Raw genomic sequence first — 10117 nt, 5'->3', positions numbered from 1 at the left:
TATTCTGTAAAGGAATGAAGGCACCTACTTTCCTTTATACCAGTGTAATTGCTTAAATACGTGCATATCAGTTAGACACGAGTACTCGGTGGCATAATAAGGGTAGGAGGCGCCCCCCATTCCTTCTGCATCCCCTGCTCCTTCCCACCTCCCATTCCACGCTTGTGCTCTCACTCCCCATCCCCCATGTACCTCTAAATCAGGGATCTCAAAGTCCCTCCTTGAGGGCCGCAATCCAGTCGGGTTTTCAGGATTTCCCCAATGAATATGCATTGAAAGCAGTGCATGCACACAGATCTAATGCATATTCATTGGGGAAATCCTGAAAAGCCGACTGGATTGCGGCCCTCAAGGAGGGACTTTGAGACCCCCTGCTCTAAATCCTCGCCAGCTTGAGTGGCTTCTGCAGCACGCTCCTCACGCCAGCGTTGGATTTCCTTCCGACGTCACTTCCTGGCCCCGTGACTCAGAAGTGATTCAGAGGGGAACCAGGCTGGCATGAGCAACAGGCAGAAGTTGCTCGCACCGGAAAAGCTAATACAGAGGGATGGTGCGAGCGTGGCAGGGCGCGGCGGAGAGGAGCCGGCACCCCCCACTGACTCGGGGTCCAGGATGGACCGCACCCCCCCCCCCCCTTACTACGTCACTGCAAGCACTTATGCCAACCGTAGATGAGGTTACCATATGGCTCCAGAAAAAGGAGGACAGATTGAGACATCCAGGCATTACTTCCATTGAAACCATAGAGCTAGTGCGAGTATTCACACCTAAATGACATGTATAATTTTGGGGGGGCTGCAGTGTTGGCCGGCAACCCTGCTGAGACACAGCAAAATGATGTGCCTATGTACTTCTAGTCTGGTTGTAACTCACAGTTTGGGTAGCCTTGACTATTCTAGAAGTTGTGAGTCCAGCCAGGCTCTGTCTATGGGTACCTCCCTGTCAAATATCACATACCTGTATATACAGAATAGGGGAGGGGAGTGTGGCCTAGTGGTTAGAGCTGCTGTCTCAGCACACTGAGGTTGTATGTTTGATCCTGCCTGCCCCATGTGACTCTGGGCAAGTCACTTAACGTGCCTTTATCCAGCTACCATAGTGAGCCTGCTATACTCAAAGTGGTTTTCATACAGGTACTTCAAGCATTTTCCTGGTGAGCTCACACTCTATCTAATGTACCTGGGGCAGTGGAGGATTAAGTGACTTGACCAGGGTCACAAGGAGCAGCATGGGATCAAACCCACAACCTCAGGATGCTGAGGCTGTAGCTCTAACTACTACGCCACACTCTCCTTAGATGAACCCACACCTGTGTGAATACCATCATTCTACACGGTTGTGCACCTAATAGATGCCTAACTGGTAGCCAGGGTTCATAGACAATGGCGCGAAAGACAAAAGCGCGCGCCGACAATTGAGTGCTCAATTGTTGGTGCGCGCCGCACAAAATTACAGTTTTTAGGGTCTCCGATGGGGAGTTTTGTTGGGGAACCCCCCCCCCAGTTTACTTAATAGACATCGCGCTGGCGTTATGGGGGTTTAGGGGGTTGTAACCCTCCACATTTTACTGTAAACTGAACTTTTTCCCTAAAAACAGGGAAAAAGTTAAGTTTTCAGTAAAATGGGGGGGGGGGGTTACAACCCCCCAAACCCCCCACAACGCCCCCACGTGGCGCAATATCTATTAAGTAAAGTGGGGGTTCCCCCCCATGCCCCCCCGTCGGAGCCCTAAAAACAGTAATTTAGAGCGGCATGCGCCTCCACGCTGCGCTCAATTGTCTGGGCGTGCCTTTGTCTCGGCGCGCTTTTGACCTGACACCGGTAGCCAGAGTAGATATTGTGACATCATAATGCCTCATTCTACCAATAAGCGCCAACCTCATCAGTGATGTCACAATGGCTTGATTGTCCTCTACTTGGCTCACTTTTACTTACAAAGAGTGATTTCAATTTCTAGAGACATTTCTTTAATTAATGGGGAACATTATTAACTTGAGCTGCAACTAAGACATGTAAATTTACTGTTAACCCCAGTAATTAGCAGCTAGGCCTCATTGCATAAAAGGAGACTTGTGCTAAAATAGCATGAGTCTTAATGATAGCTTGCATTAACAATTTCCCTCCTCGACGTGGTATAAGCTAGACTATTTTGTGGATATCTTCCAAATGATTGACGTACTGTTTTTGATGTAGAATTCAAGTGGTTCTAATGTTGCTGGAAAGGCAATAAAGACTTGAACTAAAACATAATGCATCTCGTTGGAGGCAAGGATATAGACATTCAGTGGCACATCCTGGAATCTTTATTCGGATCGTCACGCTTCACAGGTGCTGCAGACTCTGCTCTCGCCCTCATCTGTCACGGCCCGCCAGTGGTACATTAAAATCCCTCAGCTTGCCTCCTCCCACCGCATGCTATGTCTTTCTCCTGCTCGTGTACTGAAATAAATCAGATATATTGATTTGCAGTTCCATTGCTATGAGCTGATACGCTACGGTGTTTGAGCTTGGGAAATCATCGCCAGCTGACGTAATGATCGTTTCTACATTTCCTGTAGCAATTCAGTCTGACAGTTGATTGGTTTCTACTTGTTCCTTATTTAAGGGCTACTTTTATTGAGCTGGGGTAAGTACTGATGCATGTTTACCACAGGGTAAAAAGCATTAGCGTAAGATTGGTGCGCGCTTCTCAAATGAATTGAAAATATTTTTTAGCGCTGGGAGTACTTTTGGGGGGCAGAGAATAGGTATGCCCAGCACTAAATCAGTCATTGGCATGCACCAACCAATTAATGCCAAAGCAGCCCTTACCACCAAAAATAGGTGTTAGTAAGGGGAAATTAGCATGTGGCCATTAATGGAGGAAGGAGGAAATGCAGCCATTTAAGAGCCGGAAAGCATACAAAGGCTGGGATTCACTAACCTGCCCAATCGGGCATGATCCGGGCAGGTCTGATGAATTCAGGAACAAAATATATGCAGATGAGGGCGATTGGAGGAACGGCCCCCATCTGCCTGCACAGATCGCTCTATAGATGGTCTGCGCATGCCCATCTGAGACGCAACCTTTTTTTTTTTAACTTGAAATCTTTTTTTGTCAGTTTTTAGTCCTGCAAGCCCGTGGTTTTAACCCGCTTTAAACCCACGGGTTAAAACCATGGGCTCACAGGGTAGGGAAGGGCAAGAGAGCTTCGGGGAAGGGCAGGAGAATGGCGATGCGGCAGGAGAGCTTCAGGGAAGGGCAGGAGAACAGCGATGCGGCAGGAGAGCTTCAGGGAAGGGCAGGAGAACGGCGATGCGGCAGGAGAGCTTCGGGGAAGGGCAGGAGAACGGCGATGTGGCAGGAGAGCTTCGGGGAAGGGCAGGAGAACGGCAATGCGGCAGGAGAGCTTCGGGGAAGGGCAGGAGAACGGCGATGCGGCAGGAGAGCTTCGGGGAAGGGCAGGAGAATAGCGATGCGGCAGGAGAGCTTCAGGGAAGGGCAGGAGAATGACGATGCGGCAGGAGAGCTTCGGGGAAGGGCAGGAGAACAGCGATGCGGCAGGAGAGCTTTGAGGAAGGGCAGGAGAACGGCGATGCGGCAGGAGAGATTCGGAGAAGGGCAGGAGAACGGCGATGCGGCAGGAGAGCTTCAGGGAAGGACAGGAAAACGGTGATGCGGCAGGAGAGCTTCAGGGAAGGGCAGGAGAGCTTCAGGGAAAGACAGGAGAATGGCGATGCGGCAGGAGAGTTTCAGGGAAGGGCAGGAGAACGGCGATGCGGCAGGAGAGCTTCGGGAAAGATTGAGGCAGAGCAGGGCAGCATTCGCGGTGAGCAGGCAGGAGAGATTACAGGACAGAGATCAGGGCTTCCAGTCAGAAAGACGTTTTCGACTGGTCCCCAGCAGTCGCTTCTTCAGGTGATCGGCCAGCCCAGTCGGATCGGAAATTTGGTGTTGTGAATCACGTCCCAGCCTACTTTGCATGCGTTTCACCTCATTTGCATGCACAGATTTGAAGCGGATCGCAGGAGAGGTAAGTGAATCAGGCCGGATGGAAATTTGATAGTAAAGGGGTCGCAAACCGATTGGTACATGATCGGTTTGCTTTGTGAATCTAGCCCAAAGTATCTAGGGCTCGAGGGACATACAGGCAAATAATTTGCATTTTAGTTAGTTTCTTGCTTTTCCTTGCTTGGTGGGAGGTTACTTTTTATTAATCTCAGGGCAATGTTGTCACAGTTATGCCCACTATTGCTCAGGTGGTGTTTTCTATTGACAACACATCTAATGAGGAAAGACTAAAATGGTTTGGGCTCTTCAGCTTGGAAAAGAGACAGCTGAGGGGAATGATGATTGAAGTCTACAAAATCCTGAGTGAAGTAGAACGGGTACAAGTGGATCGATTTTTCGCTCCGTCAAAAATTACAAAGACTAGGGAGACACTCGATGATGCTACAGGGAAATACTTTTAAAACCAATCGGTGGGAAATAAATTTTCACTCAGAGAATAGTTGATCTCTGGAACGCATTGCCAGACGTTGTGGTAAGAGCGGATAGCATAGCTAGTTTTAAGAAATGTTTGGACAAGTTACTGGAGGAAAAGTCCATAGTCTGTTATTGAGACAGGCATGGGGGAAACCACTGCTTGCCCTGGATTGGTGGCATGGATTATTGCTACTCCTTGGGTTTTAGCCAGGTACTTGTGACTTGGATTGGCCTCCGTGAACACGGGATACTGGGTTAGATGAAACATTGGTCTGACCCAGTATGGCTATTCTTATGTTCTTACATGAGCCAAGTATAGGACAATTAAGCCATTGTGACATCACTGATGAGGTTGGCTCGTAGGCATTGGTGGAATGAGGCATTATGATGTCACAATACCAGCTCTGGTTATCAGAGGCTGAAACTTGTCACGCTATTTATTTATTCAATTTTCTATACTGTTCTCTCAAGTAGAGAACACAAGGAGAAATTTTTCCCCATCCTGGCGAGTTCTTTTCCTGTCCCTGCCCCATTTGTGCAAGCTCCGTCCTCATCTGCATAAGCCTCAAACACTTTCAAATCATAAGTGTTCAAGGCTTGTGGGGTTAAACCAGAGCTTATACGAATGGGGCAGGAACAGCGAAAAAACTCACGGGGAAATTGAGTTCGCACGGAGACAAAGTAGTCCCCGTGTCATTCTCTACTCAAGACGTAAATCCTTCTATTGCTTCCTGGCTTCGCTCTTTATAGGGAAAATAGGGTTTTTTTGGCACAATGCACCTTAATTCTGCCTGCTCAAACCAAGACTTTAGGGATGGTGGGAATAAGGATCCTTAGCAGATGGGAAAAGGCTCCTCTAGGAAAGTGTACTTTGCTTGCTAGTTTAATATCCATGCCTTTATAATCTTTCAAGCTCTTGGATTCCGCTTCTTCTCTGCTACCCTTCTCTGTTTTGGGTTTTTTTTTTTTTCCTTTTTCTTATGTTGTCATTGGTCAGCATTTCTAGAAACTCCTTGTTTCCCAAATTTCTACTCTCTCTCTCTCGATATCCAGCGCTTTCTTCTCGAATATCATTTCCATCTTCTCACTTTCCACTATGTGTTTTTATCTTCCCAGTTTGTGCAGGATTTTCAGTCTAGCTTTGGGGATAAATAAAGAAGCAAAATTAAATTTCCTGAAGAAATGAATTAGATTTTATCAGGATAATAAGAACGTTACCCAGGAAATAAATTAAATCGTATTTATATTCTGAGATAATTGGAAGCAGACTCTGTACCCCTACACCAGTCTGGGTTTCACAGGTTACTGGTTCAGTTTATTTCACAGACGCAAGATGAAAACTGTTCAGTGATATACAAATTCTAGTTTAATGAGCTATTCCGGTTTTCATCTTTTAACATAATCTATAGGAGGTTTCTACAGCGAAAGCAAAGATGTTCATAAAATACAGCTCATTCTTTTGAGCACTAGTTGGAACTGTGCTGCCTTGAAACATGTTTGTATTTTGGCAAGCAGAATTTAAATGTCTCCATTTAGAGACTTCAGAGCCAAAAAAGTTCAATTCAAATGCAATGTAACAGAAATAAAAGCATGCAAAACCAATTATTACTGCATAACACTTTCTCAGGGCAAGATGCACAAAACTCTGGCATTAACGCGGCAGAGGGAATTCCTTGGCAGACAAGGCTGAAGCAGCCTGTTTAGAGTTCTGCTGGCCTGATGCTGCTTTGGATGAAGGTATATAGGGCTCGCTCATGGTCGGCATGGTTTGGATGGGAGGGATGGATGGAGGGTTAGGGGGGTTGGGCTGTGCGGCGGGGGCGAGGGGGTTCTCAAGGGTTCTGCTGCACAAGGGATGGGAGGGAGGGAAGGATAGAAGCTGAGCGAAGGTTCTGCTGCGCAGGGGGAGGGGAGGAAAGATGTTGCACATATGGGGGAGAGAATGGAAAGAGGAAGAATTGGGGTGAAGGAGAGGAAGGGAGAGATGATCATGTACATACCCCGAAAATAAGACCTAGTGTGTTTTTTGGGTCCAAAATTAATATAAGACACTGTCTTATTTTCAGGGACACACTGTACTACCATCGTTAAAGGTGGTATAATATGTTCCCAATAAATAAATGTTACCACTGCTCCAGACCTTCTAGAAAATTTTCAACGCTAAAAGGTGGGCATTCCTCTCTGTGCATTATCCGGTGTGCTCATTTTAATATTAATGAGCTTGCTGTAATACATTTTCATAGGATTATCGGGGCTGCTCTCCCAAACAGTAAAGGCCACAAAGAACCCCTTTGTCTATTGGAGGCTGAAATGACTGGCTACAATGGTTCATAATCAAATGCGCACGGACAATTGCACAAAGACAAGTGAGCGCTTGTCTTGCACTCAATTGTCTTGCGGTCAATTGTCGTTGTGCTCAATTGTCGGTAGCACTCAATGGTCTTGCGGTCAATTGTTGGTAGCGCTCAACTGTCGTTGTGCTCAATTGTTGTTGCACTCAATTGTCTTCCAGTCAATTGTTGTTGCGCTCAATTGTCGGTAGCAATCAGGTCACAAAAAGACAGCGAGGAACTCCAGAGAGATTTGAAGCAACTTGAGAGATGGGCAGAAAATTGGCAGATGAGTTTTAATGTAGAAAAATGCAAGTGATGCACCTGGGCAGCAAAAACAAGGAGCATGAGTATAAACTGTTAGGTATAACACTGGGGAAGAGCGAACAAGAAAAAGACCTGGGGGTACTGATAGACAGGACCCTGAAGCCGTCGGCTCAATGCGCAGCGGCGGCAATGAAAGCTAACAGGATGTTAGGCATGATCAAGAAGGGAATCACGAGTAGATCAAGGGAGGTCATAATGCCGCTTTATAGAGCAATGGTCAGACCACACCTGGAATACTGTGTCCAACACTGGTCTCCATACCTGAAGAAGGATATAACACTGCTGGAGAGGGTGCAGAGGAGAGCGACGAAGCTAGTAAAAGGTATGGAGAACTTGAGCTACAAAGATCGCCTCAGAAAACTGGGCTTATTCACCCTTGAGAAGAGAAGACTGAGAGGGGATCTGATAGAGACTTTTAAATTGCTAAAAGGGATCAACATAATGGAGCAAGCTCACTCACCAGCAGGGGGAAAGGATGGTGAGCAAGAAATAGCTTTATTCACATTGGCGAATGTGACCCAGACTCGGACCAGAGGTCATGGCCTGAAGCTGAGAGGGGACACGGCCAGGACAAACGTCAGAAAGTTCTGCTTCACACAGCGAGTGGTGAACGCCTGGAACTCTCTCCCGGAAGAGGTGGTGGAGGAAACCACCATTCTAGGATTTAAGGGAAAATTGGACGCACATCTTCTTGCAGGACACATTGAGGGATACGAGTGACTAATGTATGCACCAGGGTACGCCTGGCTGAGCCTCCGCGTGGGCGGATCACCGGACTGGATGGACCCCAGGTCTGATCCGGTGCAGGCATTTCTTATGTTCTTAATTGTCTTGCGGTCAATTGTCGTTGCGCTCAAGTGTCGGTAGGGCTCAATTGTCCGCACGCAATTGTCTTCGCGCTTTTGTCTTGCGTGCATTTGACTTGCCACCGGCTACAACCAGTCTAGATCGAACTTTCCTGGCACAGTAAACGTTGAGCATCGGGGCCTCGGCTCGACAGAGGACAGCCTGAACTTTCCACACCAAAAGCGAGAATTTCTTGTTTGGAAAATGTCATTTTAAAACAGTTAGTACTGCATATGAACCAGATGCAACAAAATTAGCTTTACATTTGTAAACAAAAAGTTCCCACAGCTTGCCAGCAAAACAGAAGGGCTGGGAACAGATGTTTATCTTGAAGAGCGTGAGCATTGTAACTTTGAAGGTTGCTACATTGGATGTTGGGCTGTGCTGAGTTTCCTCCTTCAGTATCCGGACCGCAAGCCAATCGATGGAGCGGATCAGCTTCCAAAAACTGCTCCCCAAAGGCCTTGCTCTTTGTGATGGCTGTGTAGGGTTATTGTTTGTGACTTCTGGCCTCTCGCTGACCTGGTAGCACCTCTTCCCAGTTTCGGCATTGAGTAATATAAATAGTGCCTTAGAAGGGAAACATGTCCAAGGTTCTGCCTCTGTCAAATGGGGTTTTTTCCCCCATGTGGATAACTGGGGGGTCCTCACGAAAGGTCCTAATATGCATACACTGGCACATTCGGCCACTTCTGCATTCTTGATGCATATTATTGCTACAGCATATAACATGAAAAATAATTTACATGCACTTCACCTAAAAATATTGTAACCAGTTCTTATTAACCAAGGAGGAGAGGGAATTACGGAAAGAGGGTTGTTGCATTCAATGGTGCCAGCTTTGTTATATTGTAACAATTGGTCCCCAATTGCTAGTAAGAAATGCTACTTAAAAAAAATCCAGTGCATTATTTATGACTATACTTTATTGTGTTAAGGTACAATACCGTCAAATGCCTGAATTTGAGGAAGAAAGTACCTCCTCCGGCTATGACTTTAGGTCTCAGCTGGAGAAAAGCCTTTCGTCGAATTTGAGTTTGTCTGGACACATCTGGGGGAAATAGAAACTGTTTGGCCATAAAACAAAATTGACTTTTTAGAAAAATACTCTTTCATAATTATCCTTTTCTTTTCCACAGATGACATACCCCCCTCTTCTACGAAACTGCGCTAACGGTATATAGCGTAGAGAGCCACGCTGAATGGCCCGCACTGCTTCTGACGCTCATTGAGTTCCTATGAGCGTCGGGACCAGCGCGAGACATTGAGAGCGGCTCCCCGCACTAGAAACTGCTAGCGCAGTTTTGTAGAAGAGGGAGATACTTGCTAATAGAGTACACTTCTCCCTCCGTATTCACGGTTTCGATTATTCACGTTTTTTAGTTTGCTGGCTCCTTCCCCCAAATTACGTCAGCTTGCATAGAGAAATCGCTGATTCCAAGCGTTTACAGAGAAAATCGCTGATTCCCAGCACTTTGTTCACCGTGCTTTGCCTCTCCGTCAGAAACAGGCCAGGTCTCCCACCATGTTCTTCACGGTTTCACCATATTCACGATGGCTTTTAATAGAAAACAGCAAACAACATATAAAAAAGTTATTCGCGGTTTTTCAATATTTGCGGTTCTGTTAATCCCCTATCACAGCAAATATGGAGGGAGAAGTTTAGATCTCTTTAATATAGGTTCCTGAGTATTTTCTTAAAAAAATTAGTGAGATCGAGTCTATCAGGAGTATTTACAACATCAACTCCGCCCTCTTTAGCACCAGATGGTAAATAATAAACATTAGAAATTTCCTTCTCATCTATCATCAACTGTAAAACATCCTTGTAAGTTTCTGGTCACCTGGGAAACAAATTCATATGTCTTTTTGGAACCAATGCACTTAGAAACTTTTCTTTCTGACAAAACTGTAACTTAGGATGATGACTTAAAGGAAATGATCTTTCTCCTGTGGGTATAAATGGGATTTACCACACTCTTCTACGAAACCGCATTAGCGGTTTTTATAGCAGAGAGCCGCGCTGATGGCTCGATCTGCTCCCGACGCTCATAGGAACTCAATGAGCGCCGGGAGCAGCGCGGGCCATTCAGCATGGCACTCTGCGCTAAAAAACGCTAGCGCAGTTTCGTAGAAGAGGGGGGTAAGT

The sequence above is a fragment of the Geotrypetes seraphini genome, chromosome 8, assembly GCF_902459505.1.
Source record: "Geotrypetes seraphini chromosome 8, aGeoSer1.1, whole genome shotgun sequence".
Classification (NCBI taxonomy): Eukaryota; Metazoa; Chordata; class Amphibia; order Gymnophiona; family Dermophiidae; genus Geotrypetes; species Geotrypetes seraphini.
This window is presented reverse-complemented; position numbering follows the sequence as displayed.